Here is a 20,788-nt window from a genome sequence, read left to right on the forward strand (position 1 = left end):
CAACCATCACCAACTTTGATGTCTATTTCAACATCTTTGTTTGGTATGTTTACATTAAATTTCGTCTTCTCATTTACGGGAAAAGACTGGTATTGATAACTTTCTATCTTGTTCATTTATTAACTGAGTTTTTCAGTTTAAATTTTTACTGCGTTTCTAAAATTACCGTGACATCGGCTCCACCAAAATCAATCAAATTATCGTCTTCATCAGTTACAGTTACTACCAAGTCCTGAATTTTATCGTGAAGGGGAACAAATGAGTGGTTCTGTGGTTCATAAATAATAGGGCCACCAAACTCAACACCGATTTTAAAAGAAGCTATAATATTAGTTTCTCTGTGGTAGTGTTCACCACCCTTAACTAACATACCATCTGCCAAGTTGAAATGAACACTAATCGTTTCGAAAGGTATAATTTTAGGAATACCAGTACCAATAGTCTTTGTGTTAGGTTCAACGCTTTGATTATCAAACCCCAGCACACTTCCTATGCTATCCTTTCTGTCCATAAATAGCTTCACTTCACTTTCTATAACAACTCTGTTTGAAACCTTGTCTGCCTTAATACTTATTTCAGGGTTTTTGGTACGAATGTATTTTTCAAACTTTGTATACTGTACTGCCCAGGAGGAATATTTAATGTGTTAACCACACCATCTTTCTCATAGTACAACTTATTACTCTTTGTGGTTACATTTGGAGTCAAGAACGTCGTGTAAAATCCTTTTAAGGTCACACCTTTAAAGTGGTCTCTAATCGGAACTGTCAACCTCTTTTCTAGTACAGAGGACCTACCACTCAACTTAAGTAATCTGGTCATTTATTAAATAGAGAATAAAGAAAGGAGAAATGAAGACAGACTGGGAACCTAAAGTTAGAATACCAGAAAGGAAAAGAAAATTGAAGCATGGTAAGCCTTTACCTAATTCGACACGTTGTGGAGTTATCGGTCCAAGTGGATGTGGTAAAACAACACTGATGATCGACAATTACCTTCTAGCACCAGGGTGGCTGAACTGAGACAAAGTAAATCATGTATACATATATTCAAAAAGTATAGATCAATCAAAGTATCAAGAACTAATGAAAATGTGTGACAAACTAGGAGAAAAAACCGATTTAAAAATAGCATCATTCATTGAAGCTGCGCAAGATATAATACCTTTAGATGAATGTACAGAAAATTCGGTTGTGATATTTGATGACTTTATTTTGGAGAACCAAGATATAGTTAGGGAATATTTCACCAGAGGTAGACACAAAGGAGTAGACTGTTTTTACTTAGCACAAACATACACCAACACACCGAAACAACTGGTTCGCAATAACCTGAACTTCCTGAACGTGTTTAGACAAGACAATAGGAATCTAAATCATATTTATAACGAATTTTTTGGCGGTGATATGAGATACGATGATTTCAAAACCATGTGTAGTAATTGCTGGAATGAAGACGATTCTGGTTTTATAACGCTAGACTTAACGCGTAAATCTAATGATGTCAAGTACAGAAGTAAGATCAAAACATTCTTAAACTGTGTAACACCCAACGATTAACGCTTAACGCTTAACGCTCAACGCTTAACGCTCAACGCCCAACGACCAACGCTTAACGCCCAACGCCTACCGTCTAACGCTCAACGTCTAACGCTTAACGCTCAACGCTTAACGCTTACGTTTACTATAAAAAATCACATACAATAAAGATGTTTGCAAAACATAATCCTGATGCTATTAAGAGTGCACGGAAGAACAGAAGAAAGTTTGAAGAACTCAGGGAAGGTTTTAAATCGTGGAAGAAACAGCCAATAACAGAGTATGAAAAGTATAAAAAAGAAGACCAACATGTTATCGATGCAATTAAAGAAGTTAAGGGAGAATTAGAGGGTTTGGGTATAATGTAATAAAAGCAATAGAACTAAACAGAGAAGTAGAAAAGCAGCTGGTTTCATACAAAAAAAGCAGATTTCGAAGACATGTTTCCTATTCCCTCAACAGCTGATGAAACGTCATTTGAAAAGAGTATATTTAAAGACAGGCGTTATGATACTGACAGTGATGTTTCACCAAATACAAAACAAAGATTAGAATGAACCTTAGCAGAAATTGAAGAGAAGGAAAGGGAAAAGTTGATTAGGAAGGGTGAATTAACTAGTACACCAAAGGCTGCTATAACCAATTATGCAACAACGTATTTGGGCCCTGTTGTATCCAAGTACTTAGGAGGTCTGCATGATAAGGTATTTGGTTTAAGATTCGATAATGGTAAGCATTTTATTGGTGATTCAGAAGTTAATTTTCAGAATGACGACATTATCATTAAAGATAAACGAATTAAAGCTACTAAAGGGTTAATGAATCTTCTAACACAGAAAGATGTAGATGAGAGTGTACCACTTGATGACCATGACAATTATGTGGATATATTAAAATTAACAAATGCTATATATCAGAACAACGACCCCACAAAAGGACCTAAATCAAGTGCAAGCGAAAAATATAACAGGTTAATCAAGCCCATATACAAAGCAATAAAGAGGTCAAAGGTAAGTCCCACAAAGACTGGAAATGGTTTCGTGAAGAAATATAGTGACAGGCCAATTGAATACATCTGGATGGACGATGTCTGGGACTTAATTGATAGACTTATGGTTATTCATGGGGAAGAAAATGCTGGAAACACCAACTACCACAATGAAAAAGTTGCAATTACTAAAATGCTCAGTAATAAGTTTAATGACTTTATTATCGATAATCCGAAGGGGATCCCTTACCTAATTAGATTTCTAAACCACCTCCCTCACACCTTCTGGAAGTCAGAAAAACATGGGAAAAGTTTAGTGAACACGCTAATTAATAATCTCCCGGTTGAATTGCACCTTCCTGGATACAACTACTGCGGCCCTGCCACCAAATTAGAAGAAAGATTAGCTAGAGGAGATGCAGGAATCAATCCTTTAGACGAAGCTTGTAAACAACATGACATTGCTTATCGAGATCATAAGGATTTGGAGAATAGACACGTAGCTGACAAAGAACTACAAAAAGCTGCAAAGGAAAGGATGTTCAGTAAAGATGCTTCACTTGGAGAGAGATTAGCTTCCACAGCTGTTGCTGGAATAATGTTCGGGAAACGGAAACTGGGAATGGGGTTGGAAGTCGATGAAAACGGTTTTGGTTTGTGAAAAGGTGTAATTTTAATGCAGATTTTATGCTTTTAAAGCATAAAATTAAAATTGAAATAAATTAATAAATAAATGAGAGGATTTAGTATTGATTACAATGCTTCCCCCAGAGGGAGTCCAAAAGCAAAATCTATTAAAATAAAATTGTCCAATGATGATTCGAAAAGTCATGGGTTTCTTGATGGTTTCCTCACAGAGGCTCAAATGAAACAGAAAGCAAATAAACTTAAGAAAGGTGGTAGTTTACTTATAACACTATCTATACCTGTCGTGAAAAAGATTCTTGATTACCTTAAGATAAAAAAGGGTTCTGGTATGAGTAAGCACGAAGGAGGATTCCTACCACTGATACTGGCTGCCTTAGGCGCAATTGGTTCATTGGCTGGTGGAGCTGCTGCAATCACTAGCGCCGTTCATAATAAACAGAAAGTAGATGCAGAACTGGCTGAACAGAAGAGACACAATCTAGCAATGGAAAAGAAGGGATCTGGAATGAAAAAAAAAGTTCAAAAAAATAATCGCAGACTACCCTCACGCTTTAAGCAACTTTGACATAGAAAAACTAGCAAAAGAATTGAAAATTGAATCTTTCAGAGGTGTTTACATGATTGATGAGTTACCTAATAAACCATTAAAGTACGAATCAGGAATTGTTAATTTAGATTCGTCTAAGCACACTGGTTCGTACTGGATCTGTTACTTCAAAAAAAGCGACGAAAAATTTGTTTTTGATTCATTTGGAGGAAATGTACCTGATGAATTGGTCCATTACCTAGGTTCAAAGAATTTATTCTACAATACAGAAAGAATACAGTATTATGACGAGTATATTTGTGGTCACCTGTGTATGCTCGTACTTAAGCTCTTTTCAGATGGGTGGAATTTTAACGATATTTTGAATGTAATAAATGGACGTTTTTGGGAATAAACTAGCTGTAGCTACTGATATAGCGTTTCGAATGACGGAAGAAGAGTTAGATAAGATAAAAAATGTCGAAAAGGGTTTTACCAAGTTTCAGAAATATTTCACAGATGTGATGAAGAAATCAAAGAGTTATATAAATTTTCTAGGTAGAAGATTAGTCAATGTCGATGATCCTGTTGATGATATGGATGTAGTTACCAAGAGGTTTCTGCAAACAAAACTTGTAGAGAGTAGTGCACAATACACAAGTCTCTTAACACAATTCAGTAACTATTACAGCAAGAAGGAGATTGAGAAAGTTCTTTCAGATTATTTTACTAAATCAGATTTGAAGCCGTATATTGAGAGCTCTCAGAGCACTATACACGATAAACAAACAGTTGAATTCATGTTTGTGACAGGTGATGAACAAAAAATACACAACTTTGAATACACCTTTCAGTTAAGAAGAGTCGTTGCAATTGGTGAAAACGTTAATGGACGTCTGTCAACTAAGGACTTTGATATGGCAGTAAGTGTATATGACAAAATACATCTAATTAATGGTGGAAACCATTCAATAACAATAAATGAAGGAAATTTTCTCTCTGTAAGACTAAAAGATAGTGCTAAAACCGTACCTGTTAACGTGAAATTTCTAATTTATGGTGAACTGATACCAGTTGTCGAGGATATTGAGAATTAAGAATGACTTTTTAAAGGTCTTTAGGATCTTTAAAAAGTGCGTACTGATAAGTACCCACAAAAATTCATTTTTAATTGTTTAAAATATGATTTTTTAAATAATAAATGGACGACTATCATATTTGGTGTTTAAAGTGTAGAAAACGCACGAACACCCTTCATCCACACCGCGTGGCAGCTAAAAACGGACGAACAAGGATTGAAGGTATCTGTTCGGAATGCCAAAGCAGGAAAAGTAAATTTGTAAACAAAAAGACGTAGAAAATGTAGGTTGTGGTGTATACCAACCATCTGTTCGTGAAGGTATTGTAAACGAGCTTCACACACCATCGAGAAAGAACTTCCCAAGAAGAACTGTCATAGTTTATGGTATAGATGATTTGTGGCAAGCTGACTTAGTTGAGATGGATTCTGGACACCTAAAAGGGGTGTCTAAGATTAATAAAGGATACAAGTACCTATTAACGGTTATTGATGTGTTTTCAAAGTATGCATGGGCTATTCCTGTTAACAACAAATCAGGTGTGAATGTGGCCATTGCTTTTTAAAGTATTCTACAAGAAAGGAAGCCAAGGAATCTACAAACAGATAATGGTAAAGAGTTCTACAATAAACACTTTAAGGAACTGATGAAGCTTGAAGGCATAAACCACTATTCCACATTTACAGAACTTAAAGCATCAGTAGTTGAAAGGTTTAACAGAACGCTAAAAGAAAAAATGTGGAAACAATTCTCGATTCAAGGTAATCAAAAGTGGATTGAGTTACTTCGAAAGCTCATATATGACTACAACAACAGAAAACATAGAACAATAGGGATGAAACCAATAGAAGTGACTAAAAAGAATGCAAAGATATTGCTACCAACACTTGAACTCAAAGCAGGCCCACCCAAGTTCAAGATAAGTGATAAAGTTAGGATCAGTAAATTGAAAGGTTTGTTTGAGAAAGGCTATACTGCTAACTGGTCGACAGAAATATTTGAAGTGAGTCAGATCAGCAACACAATTCCAACCACGTACAAGCTGAAAGACACAAATAAAGAAGAAATTGAAGGTAACTTCTATGAACAAGAATTACAAAAAACTAAGTATCCAGATGTCTATCTTGTAGAAAAAGTAATCAGAAAGAAGGGTGACAAAGTATATGTAAAGTGGTTAGGGTTTGATAACTCACATAATAGTTGGGTGAATAAAAGTAATGTAATATTTTAATGGTTTTTAACCATTAAAATCTGATAAATGTTTTGATTTTGTTACGTAAGGTGAACCATCAACGTTTCAAATTCTTTTTCTAGTTGTGATATACTTTCACCTATTTTGCAGAGGTCAATTTGGTCTTCTACTAATTCCATAATGGTCAGTTGCAAATACTGTAGCTTTCTTAGATAGTTAAAAACGATCTGTTTTAGGTGTGGTGGCACCCTGTTTATATCAAAAGGAAGTACTGCTTGTTTGTCAGCACCTTTCATTATACTCGTCAGGCTACAAGGAGGTATTAGTTGATTGTTCATTTATTTAATTTATTATTTTAAATTTATTATTTTAATTGGAAAAAAATGTCGAAAACAGCAAAACCTTGGCGCCAAGGAACCCTGTGGGGACTTCTCTTTCTGTCTCTTCTTTGCTGCTTTCTTCACCTCACAGGGTTTTTCCTCTTTGTTACCACATCTCGTCCCACGCATCTTGGTTGATGAGGGAGAGCGGTTCTTTGCGGACGTCTCATGACGTCACTCAAAATTCCACGATGAAAGCTTTACTCAGTTTCTTTATTACAGAGGCTGGCCAGACCCCTGACCGAACGCGCTGAGCAACCACGCCGGAGAGAGAAAACTAGGCGTGTTCGGGTTATAAGTCATGCTGAAGCTGTTAAGAGTGCCATCTACTAGCGAATGAACGAGACTAGTGCAATGTGATTACATTCTAGCTGCTACCGATTGCGCAAGATGCGGTTGTACACGTCATGCTGGCCTTCACCTCGCGGTTTGGCGGGATGCCAGATGTGTGGCGGCAGTTCCGCGGCGCTCCTCTGATTATCTGTTTCGGATTGCGTAATGGCTTCACGACCAAGTCCTCCGTACACCTAAGCGTCTTGAATCGCCTTTTATTTACTTATTGCATTCTTACAAACCTGTCACTCATGTGTATAGTTATGGATGGGAGTAACCTTTAAATGAATAAGGTGTTTGATAAAATTTTATGGTTGGTGGTATTATAGAAACGTTTCCTTGGGGGTATTAATCAGATAAGTTAAGGTAGCAATAGAGCACAGAGAAAATAATTGTTTAAGGTTACAATTAATCATAAAATGAAGGTACACTTTGTGATAGATGTCAAGCATGAAATGGAGTAGAAGATGGGAGGGGAGGAAAAATCGGCAAATGACTAATAAAATAAAGGTCAAAAGTACCAGGTAAAAAAGGTAAAAAAGAAATAGCAAGTAAGGTTAAATCGATCCATTAATAATAATTAATAATTAATAGTTCTGGAAAATATTTATGGTGGAGTGGGAGTTTAAAATAAATTAATTTATTTTAGAAAATATTTATGGTGTGGTGGGAGCTTAACGTAAGTAATAAAATAATGGAAAATGGGAAGCACACAGGGTAGGCTGTAATTTAGTAAAAGGTTTATGGTGAGGTCGGAGCTTAAAGTAACTAATAAAATAATGGATAAAAGAGACCATAGATAGAGGTCTATTTAATGGTGGGTTGGGACCTTAAAATATAAATAAAATAATGGATAAATTAGGGTTGAATTCAACCCTAGAAGAGGGGTAGATAGGTGTTTAATTTATGGATAATTCGAACCATAAATTAAAAAATTATAATTAAGATTGGTTAAGGTGTCATCCGCCATAAATGAGGCAATAAAAGAAAATAGCGGAATAATTGTTTAAGGTTAGATTGGACCATAATTTTGAATTTATGTTATGGTTGATTTAACCTTAATAAGAGGGAGTGGTCCGAAGTGGGCCGGGTATTTTATGGTTAGATTGGACCATAATTTTGTAATTATTTTATGGTTGATTTTAACCTTAAGAAGGACAAGTGGTCCGAAGTGACCCACATACTACTATCGTTGGACCAAGTGCATTAATGTACAAGGAGAATACATTGAAAAATAAAAAAGTTTCAGTGATGTAAGTACTTTTTTCTATTCCGTTCCGACGATTTTTCAAACCACTCTCGTTCACTGCATTCGTTTCGAAGGTAGGTGAATAATAAACAGTTGTGCTGTAAATAGTGTCCTCTATCACGGTCACTATACGTCCTAACCAGTGGAAAAGTATGTTACGTTGGCATTAAAACTTGTACAACAAATTTAAGGACAGCACTACGTTTGGTTGCAAGAAGAACACATCTACGGCTGGGAAGTGTAGCACTCAACAAGTCGAATTTATTTGCAAGCAGTGTAGAAACGTATTTGAGAGAGGTGGATGGTTTAAATTCACTTGCGACAAACGTACGATTAGAAACAGAATCAATGGCTCTTTTTGGAGAAAACGATTGGGCTGTTCGCAAAAATAAAATACTTGCTAAACATAAAGGGAGCTTAAATTTCAACACGAAAGCACAGTTACAGATGTTACATGGAGGTAATGCAAATTTTTCTATAGTGCTGTTTAATCTCTCATTCATCTCATGTACGTCTCATCACCTACAGCAATGTGTGGAAGTATTTTTCCATTTTTTAAGCTTTGTAGATCTCACCTACGTGTCTTGAAAGTGACGTGTTTGATTTGTTCACTTCAATTAACGACGTTTCTTTCGTTCTTATAAGAATGCTAAACCCTAGCTTGTAAACAGGGACAGGGAGTATTGTCTTTTTCTTACAGCACTCGAGTAAAGAGGAAGAAAACTGATGAGTAGAACATACGTTCATCACATATAGTTTATGGGAAGATAACATATTTATACAGACATAATTCCGTTTTTATTCTTTTCATGAACGATATCACTTTCTGTTGCTACAAAATGTAAGGATGTATTTTGTTTTTAATAGTCTATGCATACACATTCAGCGAGAGAATGTATCGGTTTGAGGATATTATTGTACCTAAACAGTCTACAGTCGCTGAGATGCAGTAAATTACGTACCTGTCGTATATGAAACACGTTGTCTGAAGGAATATGAATTCCATACTTGTCCACTTGTAATGAGTAAGTTTTGACCAGAGCTTCTGAGTACAGTTTCTTCCGTACTGGGATAGAGACGCTTAATAACACTTGCTTCGGTAGTGTCTCCGTCATATATATATCCAAAATCCGTACCGTAATAAAACTGATGCCCTTCATGATAATTACTCGTTTCGTGCAATGTCTGAAAAAGAAAATGCCCACAAAAATTACTTAGGCTATCACTTTAAAGGATGCAAAGAGAGGCAAAAAGAACAAATCATTCATAGAGAAATATAAAAATTTAGATATCAACAGTGTATTATTATTTCACATTTTAATGACTAAACGTATGTTAAAGAGGAGTTATCTACATTATCATTTTTGGCTTAAAGCCAGCAAAACCCTTTAAATGAAAGAACACAAGACTTCCCTTTTCTGATATTGCTAAGCATTCATTTTTGCTTTTCGGCTTCCAAGGATAACGCTAATGTCAACCTAATGCTGGAAGTTCAGTCCAACTGCTTTTGGTATATGACTGGCTGCAAAAGTCTTCTGCCTCCATACATTAAAGAAATTCCTGCAGACTTACGCAACTGCCTTTGCACCATTTTTCCTGGACAACTTAAATTATCCATTGACAGTACGCAAGTTTGACAGGAATTAAACAGACCAGTAACAGAATACAAGGCACTTATTGAAACATTTAAATTATTCATTAACACGCGAGGATAGACATCTGACGTGTCCAGACAGAACGTATTTCCAAAGTGACAGGAGAATTATACTGGGATGGTCGTGTTACGTAATTTATATAGTACGACAAATTATCGGCAATCACTAGTAAACTTCCCAGCTAAACACCTTTGCTAAAAGTCTGAAGAAGGACTCACCCATGAGAAGGTGTGCATATCTGAACCAAAGTAAGTTACGTAATTTTGATACAGCCTGCTTCTTGAGACATGCTGTGTGGGGGAGGGGGGGGGAGGCTGCTGGATATGGCAGCAGAATTGAATTCGTAATTAGTGGAGTAAAGCTAGAAAACCGTAATGTCACACCCTTCATAACCTGGTTACCAAATTGCAAATTCCAGCAGGATAACGCAAGATCCCAGAATACGGTTCACATCTCTCATAGCTTGAAGAATTTACGGATGCTAGACTGGCCTGCTCTGTCCCCTGTGTGGCACACGTGGTACATGTCTGGGATGAAAGCGAAATCCACAAACACTACCATCCCAGTATGTCATCAGCAATGTTCATGAAATGAATAAGCGTAGTCTATAGATACGGCTGTTCTGTCACTCCACATCGAAAACAAAATTTATTCGTGCCTGTAGGGATTATACCTGGTACTGATATTGATAATGGGCATCAGTCCTGAGTGGTACAATAGGTTTGCTCACTTAATACTGTTACGTGGTGAACATCTCCAAAAAGTTTGATCGAACTGGACAGGTGCTTCATGGTATAACACTTCTCATTTCAGTCGCTGTACAACATTTACAATGTAAAGTCTCAACGCTTTTCGCTTCAGTGACTCGGTGGAGGTATATACCCTTCCCAACAAAAATGAAACACAAAGGGTACATACGCCGCATGTCTTACTACCGTTATGTCGCTACTTGTATTTGTTTATATTTTTTATTGCGCGTCATACTCTATATTGACATCAATGAACGATATAGAAGTGCGTACGTCATAAAAATGGGATCACCTTTCAGAATTTCAGCTACAGCTTAGGTCGAGTAAGATGTATTTTACTCTTGCCTGTCCCCAGTGCTGCCAAATGCTCCAACAGAAACGACACTCTGGTTCAGTTTCCTTTCTGTTGAGAGTGAAACAAAACTGTACGGCGCGTAAGCATTACCTCGTTACAAGTTTAACAACATTAATCTCCTTATCTTACACAACAGACAGGTATGTGTTAGTGTGGACACGTGTCGTAGTGTACGGAAGTGTTCTTCTGCATTCATTAGAACTCTACAGTTTACTGTCGATGCTTTCATTTCCAGAGGGGACTACGCTTTAATGCTTTCAAATATTACTTTCCCAAATTATAATGTGCTAAGAGATGAACAACAAATAATTCCTACAATTAACAATGGCTCTCTCTGGCATGGTGAATGGGGATTCGGTGCCTAACTTTGATAGCGTCAAGACATATATCAGTGGATGACAATAGTTAATTTTCAACCATCGAAGTAGAGTCACGTACATTACACTTTTATTTACAAAAATGAAACTGCCCGCCGCGCGGAGTGGCCGCGCGGTCTCAGCCGCCATGTCACGGACAGCGCGGCCGCTCCCGCCGGACGTTCGAGTCCTCCCTCGGGCATGGGTGTCTCTGTTGTTCTTGGCATAAGTTAGTTTAAGTTAGTGTGTAAGCTTAGGGGCTGTTGAGCCCAGCAGTTTTGTCCTTTGAGAATTCACACACATTTGAACATTGGCGCTATGTACAACCTTTATTCGCATTTTTTTTTAATGGAGGGATGTATGTTTAACGTAACAGACTCATAGCAATTAGCTTTGCATACCATTTCTCCTACCTTTTCAATTTGCTCCTCTTATTGATATTATGCCCCAGATATCATTAGTTATTAATTTACTGATTCAATGATTGTTTTCCCTAAATTGCATCAACATCAGTGACTTCCAATATTGTGTAACAAGGCAGAAGAAGTGAATGCTAGATCTGTCGTAGACTGTACTAAAAATCAGTAACTTACTGTTATTCTGCCCATTTTCTTAAATACAAGAAATTTTTCTATATGATTTTTAATGTACTACAATTTACAAGACCATTGTCTGAAAATACTTGCATCGACTGTAGTGTTATATACAACTTCTAAATGGTGGAACTATTTCTAGGTAGTTCCCACACAGGGAAGGGTGGTAGGTCCGCTGTTGTTTTCTATCTACATAAATGACCTTTTGGATAGGGTGGATAGCAATGTGCGGCTGTTTGCTGACGATGCTGTGATGTATGGGAAGGTGTCGTAGTTGAGTGACTGTAGGAGGATACAAGATGACTTGGACAGGATTTGTGATTGGTGTAAAGAATGGCAGCTAACTCTAAATATAGATAAATGTAAATGAATGCAGATGAATAGGAAAAAGAATACAGTGATGTTTGAATACTCCATTAGTAGTGTAGCGCTTGGCACAGTACGTCGATTAAGTATTTGGGCGTAACATTGCAGAGCGATAGGAAGTGGGACAAGCATGTAATGGCAGTTGTGGGGAAGGAGGATAGTCGTCTTCGGTTCATTGGTTGAATTTTGGGAAGATGTGGCTCATCTGTAAAGGAGACCGCTTATAAAACACTAATACTACCTATTCTTGAGTGCTGCTCAGCACTTGGGATCCCTATCAGGTCGGACTGAGGGAGGACATAGAAGCAATTCAGAGGCGGGCAGCTAGATTTGTTACTGGTAGGTTTAATCATCACGCGTTACGGAAATGCTTCAGGAACTCGGGTGGGAGTCTCTGGAGGATTGGAGGCGTTCTTTTCGTGAATCGCTACTGACGAAATTTAGAGAACCTGCATCTCAGGCTGACTGCAGTACAATTTTACTACCACCAACTTACATTTCGCGGAAAGACCACAAAGATAAGGTAAGAGAGATTAGGGCTCGTACAGAGGCATATATGCAGTCATTTTTCCCTCGTTGTGTTTGGGAGTGGAAGATGCTAGTTGTGCCACGAGGTACCCTCCGCCACGCACCGTATGGTGGATTGCGGAGTATGTATGTAGATGTAGATGTAGAAGTACAACAGGCTACCAGTTTTATTATGCAAAGTACCTTTATTGCACTATGTAAATGTTTCCATTACTGGCCAGTCTCGACGCTTGGCCGCTTTCAGATGTCTGCGAATACAATGCCAAAAGAACAGTAAACAGGTGAGACACACTGATGAACCACCCTACGCTTCCGTATTACGGTTCTTGTCATTCACATAACGAGGGTGAAGCGCGTCCCACATTTAAAACCTGTTTCCTGCTATCTGGAGACTGATATTAATTCCTACAGACACATATCGAACGTTTACATACACACATAAAGAAAAGTTTTTGCATCACCCCGGTTCCCAGAACTCCTGAAGACAGACTTTGACTGTGGATATTGTATCTCAGACAGAAACCCCTGTGACTGTTCAGAGCTCTCACTAAACCCGCCCAGAGATGTAAACAACCATGCATGAGAAGCGCTTATTAGACGGAGGGGGTCCGACAGTCGTTCCACCAGGAAGGAGGTACACGGCCCGTGTTGTCTGTAGTTCAACCGTGCCTAGACGGTCAATACCGCGGTTCGATCGCGTCCGCATTGTTACTTTGTGCTAGGAAGGGCTCTCAGCAAGGAAAGGGTCCAGGCGACTCAGAGTGAACCGAAGCGATCTTGTTCGGACATGGAAGAGATACAGAGAGACAGGAGCTGTCCATGACATGCTTCGCTTAGTCCACCGGAGGTCTACTACTGCAGTGGATGACCACTACCTACGAATTACAGCTCGCACGAACTCTAACAGCATCGCCACCATGTTGAATAATGCGATTTATGCAGCCACAGGACGTCCTGTTAAGACTCAAACTGCGAGCAATAGGCTGCATGATGCGCAACTTCACCACCGACGTCCATGGCGAAGTCCATCTTGGCACCACGACACCAAGCAGCGCGGTACAGATGGGCCCAACAACATGCCGAATGAACCGCTCAGGATTGGCATCACGTTCCTTTCACCGCGAGTGTCGCATATACCTTCAAGCAGACAATCGCTGGAGACGTGTTTTGAGGCAACGCGGTCAATCTGAACGCCTTAGACACACTGTCCAGTGAATGCGGCAAGTGGAGGTTCCCTGCCGTTTTGGTGTGGCATTATGTGGGGCCGACGCACGCAGCTGTTGGTCACGGAAGGCGCCGTAACGGATGTACGATACGTGAGTACCATCCTCCGACTGATAGTACACTATTTTCAGCAGCAGATTAGTGAGGCATACGTCTGCATGGACGAGAATTCGCGCCCCCATCGTGCACAGCCTGTGAATGAGTTCCTTCAGGATAACGACATCTCTCGACCAGAGTGGCTAGCATGTTCTCCGGACATGAACCCTATTGTACATTCCTGGGATAGATTGAAAAGGTATGTTTATGGACGACGTGACCCGCCAACCACTCTGAGGGACCTACGCCGAATCACCGTTAAGGAGTGTGACAATCTGGACCAACAGTGCCTTGATGAACTTGTGGATAATATGCCACAATGAATACAGGCATGCATCAATGCAAGAGGAGGTGAAACTGGGTATTAGAGGTACCGGTGTGTACAGCAGTGTGGATCACCGCCTCTGAAGATCTCGCTGTATGGTGGTACAACATGCAATGTGTGGTTTTCATGAGCAATAATAATGGTGGAAATGATGTTTATGTAGATCTCTGTTCCAATTTTCTGTATAGGATCCGGAACTCTCGGACCCGAGGTGATGCAAAACTTTTTTTGCTGTGTGTAAGACTGTGATAAACAACTGTTCAAACTCTTCAGATGTCCCTGAAATAAATTCAATTTTAGGGACGAAAATACCATTTCACATTTTTCGAAATTATTACAATTATCTAAATGGATAAAAGTAGACTGGTCAGATAACTAACACAATCAGAAACGCAGGACGCAGTGTAGAATAAACAGTAATGTTACAAAGCAGACTCAATGAGTTGGCTCATGCCTTGAGTGTGTGGAAGAATCATTGCAATGATAGTTATGTTCTGGAAATATTGGGGAGAGCGAAGTAGCTGATAAGAAACATGACCCAAATGCAAAGTAATTACAATAATTTTATGAGAAAGAAATGCAAAGAACTGAAATAAAAGATAATTATGAAATAAGCGCACAATACTGCATTAATAGCAAAGGATTATAAATTCTTCTGTTTCACTGAGTACATTTGACAGACAGAAAATTTATTGGAACAAGGGATAAAAGCACAAGCAGATAGCATCAACGACATTAAAGGAGAGATTCGGGTAATTAGTGACACTGCACAAAGTGTAAGACGTCGTGGTGTCCTGACCTTCATTGCTTACATATTCCGCCCTCGCAATCATATTCCGCATATCAAGATGCTTCATTCGAACCCAAACTCGATAAGTTAAAGTCAATGTTGTATGAATTCATGTAAACGATATGCAAATAACTAGTAAATCGCAAATGCGCAATGAGATTGAAATACTCGAGGCTTGCGTACGCACACACATTCCAGACATGACGGTCACTGGAGCTTTTAGTTCGGGAGAGGCAGACCGCGCCTGGGAGGCCAGTCACTTCAGAGGACGATTCAGCTTATCTATGACGGCCGATGACCTCTCGTGGAGCGGACAGCATTTGCCCGAGTGAAAGGGGAGAACGACCCCGTGTTCGCCTTAAAAGCAAATTCCGCTACATTGTGTGGGAATGCCCAACCTACACATTCTTTACAAACATAGCATGCAGTTTCAGAGGTTTTCACAGGGAGACAGCAAACGCCAAACGCCGATGCTGCAGATTTCCGGATTGGTTGCCTTAAACGAAACGTCATTCTCCCGTTTTAGAAGAGTAATGCTGATTGACAGACGATATTTCTGACGCCTTGAGCTGAAGGAGTAATGGAAGAGACAAAAAGATATACCCCTTCACGTCTGGTGTGGAGAGGGGCCGTTCCGTTGTAGCTCGTGGAACGAGAACACGTAACGAGAGTGTATGCGCTCGTACGTGTACTCAAAAAGCGAGGAACAAGTCTCTCCTCAGTACTTCACTGGGAGAGCACCTTTGTCGAGAGCTAATCGGAGTGCGACTCTATATTGAGTCCTTGCGATTAAGCGTTGTTTACTGTATTGGCCGCCACACTTATTGTGCGGTGTCAACAGACAGAGTTACAGTTAAATGCCTGCAAGCGAATTTTTGAGTGGCATCGTGGTGGACTGTTTATCTGACCAGTGTACCACGCCAATAGGTAGACTAGGGGCGAATAGGAGTCCTTGACTTCATCAAGGCGTAGGGAGAGTTTGATTGGCGAAGGTCAATCCAGATAGAACGAGAGTTACCTTATTTGTCAGCAACGAGCAGCGCAGACAGCAGTCATCGCAGCTTACGGTATTGTGTGCTACAGCTCTTGCGAGCCCCATATTTCCTCCACAACAGTACACTTCACTGCATTTCACACGTCACAGCATCAACCGTAACTAACAACACTCTAACAAATAATTATTCAAGTTGAGTAGGCGCGACTCTCAGCCATTCTGCCAAGTCAATAACAATCTTAAACTTTGTATAAAAATTTCATTAGTGAATCCTATCCTTAAGGGGTAACTTCACATTCTGAAAAGAACACCAAAATAACTTGTTCAGTTCATAAATAAAAGTGCCATTGTGATTTCTCAGAGTTTTTTCAAAATAAATAATAAATTTCGTTAGTTTCATGTTTTTCTTACACTAACTAGCACTACTCCAGTACGAAAGTATCCCACTAGTTACGTAAGAAATGTTGTGAATTTTTTGTGTCATTTCCTTCCAGTGGACGACTCCAGAAGATTTTTATTGCTAAAAGTTTTTCAGGCATTTCTATTTGGAACGTTAGGAGCGTCTGTCTGACTTCTGTAGTAGTGTGGGGGTGGAAATGGCATCTTGCAGGAGCCAAAGTGTAAAGGGTACATCTCTGATTAATCCGTTGCGCGGAATGACAAAATAGCACTCACAGACTCACAAAGGGATTAAAGGAATAGATTAAGAATTCGACAGAGTAAATGCAAAGTAAATTTAAATATTTCAGAAAAAAGAGAATAACTTTGGTGCTGGAGCCAAAAATATTCTAGTTATTTAGAAAAAGGAATGCTGAGAAGAGAATGAACCTGAAAACCATTTAAGAATCAAGTCAAACCTGCAAAGACAAACAACTGGGTGTGGAGAAGTGCTATGTCTGCTAGAGAGGGAGTTGAAGTTAGGTGGGTAAAAGGGATAGATAATAGAGAAAGAAATCGAGGAACTGTAGAAAAAGACAGCATTAGTTTACTCAGTTGCTTAATAAACTGCACTATGCTAAATGAGATTTGGAGGGTATATATGTGGGAGGCATGAGCTCAGCAGGAACGGTATCGTGTAGTACAGTGTGGTATTGTTTTATTAATTAGAAATGTAAGGCAGTAGGGATTTTACATTCTGAACTTTCAATAGGGCTGTTATAGAACATTTATCAAGTAAATGGCATGAAAAATGAAAGGAAATTTATTTTGTAGAAGTCTATTGCAGGTTAATGGCGTTTCATGCACCTGTGGAGCGAAAAAGAAGCTTCGCAATTTTAAGGACTTCCAAGATTAAACTATGGTAGCTCACTTTACCAAAGGAAGACCAAGAAGAGCTAAAATTGAGTTTAAGAAGACATCTGCTTAAAACGAGCGTACTATGTTAATCGGATACTACTTTGAAGAAATATTAAAGAAAGTGTAACACCTATGTTGTAGCTCAGATACTGAAAATATAATAGAAATTTCGTACAGGAAATTATATACATCCACATAAATAGGCTGTAAGCCAAATGACTTTCAGTGGCAGAGCGTACTTCTGGTACCACTAACTGATCCCCTCTTCCTGGTTCCATTCGTGAATGGCTCGTTGGAAAAATGATTGTCAGTAAGCCTCTGTATTAGCTATAATTTCTCGAATTTTCTCGTTGTGGTAGTTTCACGAGACGTATGTCGGAGGAGGTAATACGTTTTCCGACTCCTCCCGGAACGCACAGTAGTTCTCACAGTGACGCACAATTCCTCTCATGTGGCGCCTGCCACTGGAATTAGTTGAGTATGTCTGCAACGCTCTCGCACCGACAAAATAACCCCTCCCTCCCTCTCTTCTCCCCCCTCTCGCCCCTCACTCTCCCACTCACTCTCTCCCTCTCTCTCACTGTGTCTCTCTCTCTTCTATCAGTCCTAGTAGGTAATGATAGGAGATAGATAAACTGCGCTCAGGAATCGGTCGAACAAGTTCGTCTTGTGTGGAAGAGTTACATTTCCCTCAGAGTCGCCCTCAATCTACTATCTCCTTTTCGTGCTATTTGTGTTATCTGGTCACTCCGCTTAAGATCGCTTCGGATGGTAACTCCCACACAGTTTATAGAAGAATAACTTCTTATCAATAATTATGCAGAACTGCAAATTTTTTTCCTGGATATGTGTAAAATGTTGCATTTATTTACATTCATGATGAACAGGCAGCCCATGCACAAACGTTTTCAATCCTTCTATCTAAATAATCGAATGATTTGAAGGACGCAAATGAAGCAACGTCCATCTAGACGTCAGCAGTGTATCATTAGGGACAGACCTCCTAGGGCTGGCACCCCTTGCCTCCCCAGACCCAAAGAATTGGTGCTGGGGGACCTACAGTTCGATGTGGGTACTGAAACCTTGTGCTACTTGCCTGTTTCCGCATTAACAAAAAATACAATGGGTGAAACATGAAATAGTAGGTAACAGAAAAATCGACTGATGGTTAAATGGCAAGCTTCTGATTTTGTAGTTGCCTGCTTAGCTATCGAGCCACACTTTTAGCAGGACGCTTAACAAATTACGTTTTCAGTTACCTTCAAGATTCGTAGGGATCCAGGTGAAACCGAATTTTTGTAATGGGGTACAATTATCAATAAGGTTCAAATCCACTACAAAGTGAATGTAACAATAGCAAAAATTTAAAAAACTGGCTGTGTATTGCTTATATTTTCCAGGTTTAAAAATATAAACTGTAGCAATCAATTTAATATAGTTGTAGCACAACGTTAATATTGCTCCTAGGCAAAATTCTAATAAATCACCGACTTACTTACAAGGGAACCTCCCCATCGCACCCCCCTCAGAATTAGTTTTAAGTTGGCACAGTGGATAGGCCTTGAAAAACTGAACACACATCAATCGAGAAAACAGGAAGAAGTTGTATGGAACCATGAAAAAATAAGCAAAATATACAAACTGAGTAGTCCATGTGTAAGATAGGTTGTCCCGTGGTTAATTTGTGCAGCTGTGGAGCGATAGGTCGTTGGTTCAAGTCTTCCCTCGGGAGAAAATTTTAATTTTTATTTTCAGACAATTATCAAAGTTCAGGCACTCACATATAATCAACTTCGCTCTTCAAAATTCCAGGACATGTTCAGATTTGCTTGGACATATGCAGGATTTGACGGTTTACACACGGAAAAATTTGAAAACGTTAAAAACATATGATGTGACAGAGCACAGACAAAACTGTGCGACTGTGAAACTGTTGCATTCATTTGTTGCAGTTTATGTGACAAACTCTTATGTTTTCACACTTTTTTGGAAGTGATTATCACATCCACAAGAAAACCTAAATTGGGCAAGGTAGACGAATCTTTTTACCCATTCACCAAGTGTACAAGTTAGGTGGGTCGACAACATATTCCTGTCATGTGACGCACATGCCATCACCAGTGTCGTATAGAATATATCAGACGTGTTTTCCTGTGGAGAAATCGGTTGACCTATGACCTTGCAATCAAATGTTTTCGGTTTCCATTGGACAGGCACGTCCTTTCGGCTACTAATCGCACGGGTTTGCGGTGCGATCGCAAAACACAGACACTAAACTTATTACAGTGAACAGAGACGTCAATGAACGAACGGACAGATCATAACTTTGCGAAAATAAAGAAAGAAAAATTTTCACTCTTGGGAAGATTTGAACCAGGAACCTCTCGTTCCGCAGTTGCTCACGCTATCCACGGGACCACTGCGCTCCCGAACGCAGATTGTCCTAGACGTTGCCTATCTTGCACATGGACTATATATATATTTTGCTTATTTTTTCATAGTTCCACGCAACTTCTTCCTGTTTTCTCGATTGATCTGTGTTCAGTTTATCAAGGCCTATCCACTGTGCCAACTTATAACTAAATCTGAGGGGGGTGCGATGGGGAGGTTCCCTTGTTAGAGATTTACTCAGTCATTAATTTAGTTTATTTTCCACTGCGTGAGCAAGTTCAACTAAATTTTACACTTAATACAAGTCAGTTTGTATCCCAATACTGTAACATTTCCAAGTCAAAGATATAATTTGTTACTTACGATTTCTACAATATGACCCTTTGGTGCTTTTATCAGCCACCGACAATAACTGTTACGGATAGTAAACTCTCCTGAAGTTCCTGACAAAACAAAGTCACATCCTGAAATCTCAGTGCAGATAGTGGGGCTTGTGAGAGTGTATCCTTCATTACAAGAGCAAACTGTTTCATATTCCACAGTTTCACATTTCTGTGAGCAGTTACCATTATTTTCTATACAGCGATCATCGTGAGGCATTGCTGAAACAAAAACCATAAATTCTGAAATAGCGTAAGTAACGTCACCTGGAAAATTTATAATAATAGCATAAATTTCTAAGAAATATATTAAAATATTTCCAAATGCATATTATCAATATTCCCTTTTAAAATGAATGTTGTACTAAACAATTACAAATCAGAGTGGCAGCTTTAACTTTGACAGAGCTCAGAACATGAGTTCTCTTCCAAATCGTTCTTCATTCGTAATATGGGAAGTAGTAAAGCCGTAGATCAGAGAAAACAAAATGAATCAAAGCACAGTATCCGGAAATTTACCTTGCAGCCTATATTACAGATTCGAAGTGGACGTTTGGGCCATCAACAGACTGAAACGTATATTTCTTGCTACAGTCTCTCAAATATTGCTTCTGTGATTGAATTAATAACTTCACTCATAAAACGTGTTACGTTATTACGTCTACCATTCCAGCACTTCATACAATTCTGAACCGATGTTTTAGAAAGTAAACCGACCACAGAGAAGCAAATCGATTCCATGAAAACAACAGTCACA

At 39.0% G+C, this 20,788-nt stretch overlaps 1 protein-coding gene across 1 annotated transcript in view; it reads right to left on the bottom strand.

The window, feature by feature from the left end:
* LOC124553686 (phosphatidylinositol phosphatase PTPRQ-like) overlaps positions 1-20,249 on the bottom strand; it is a 418,566-nt gene extending 398,317 nt beyond the window's left edge. Inside the window, exons 1-2 of the mRNA XM_047127584.1 lie at positions 20,015-20,249; positions 8,896-9,118 (exon numbers count right to left, since the gene is read on the bottom strand). The gene's annotated coding sequence lies outside the window, so the exon portion shown is untranslated. The remainder of the gene's footprint in view (positions 1-8,895; positions 9,119-20,014) is intronic.
* Between the last annotated feature and the right edge of the window lie 539 nt (positions 20,250-20,788).

The sequence above is a fragment of the Schistocerca americana genome, chromosome 11 (assembly GCF_021461395.2).
Source record: "Schistocerca americana isolate TAMUIC-IGC-003095 chromosome 11, iqSchAmer2.1, whole genome shotgun sequence".
NCBI classification, from domain to species: domain Eukaryota; kingdom Metazoa; phylum Arthropoda; class Insecta; order Orthoptera; family Acrididae; genus Schistocerca; species Schistocerca americana.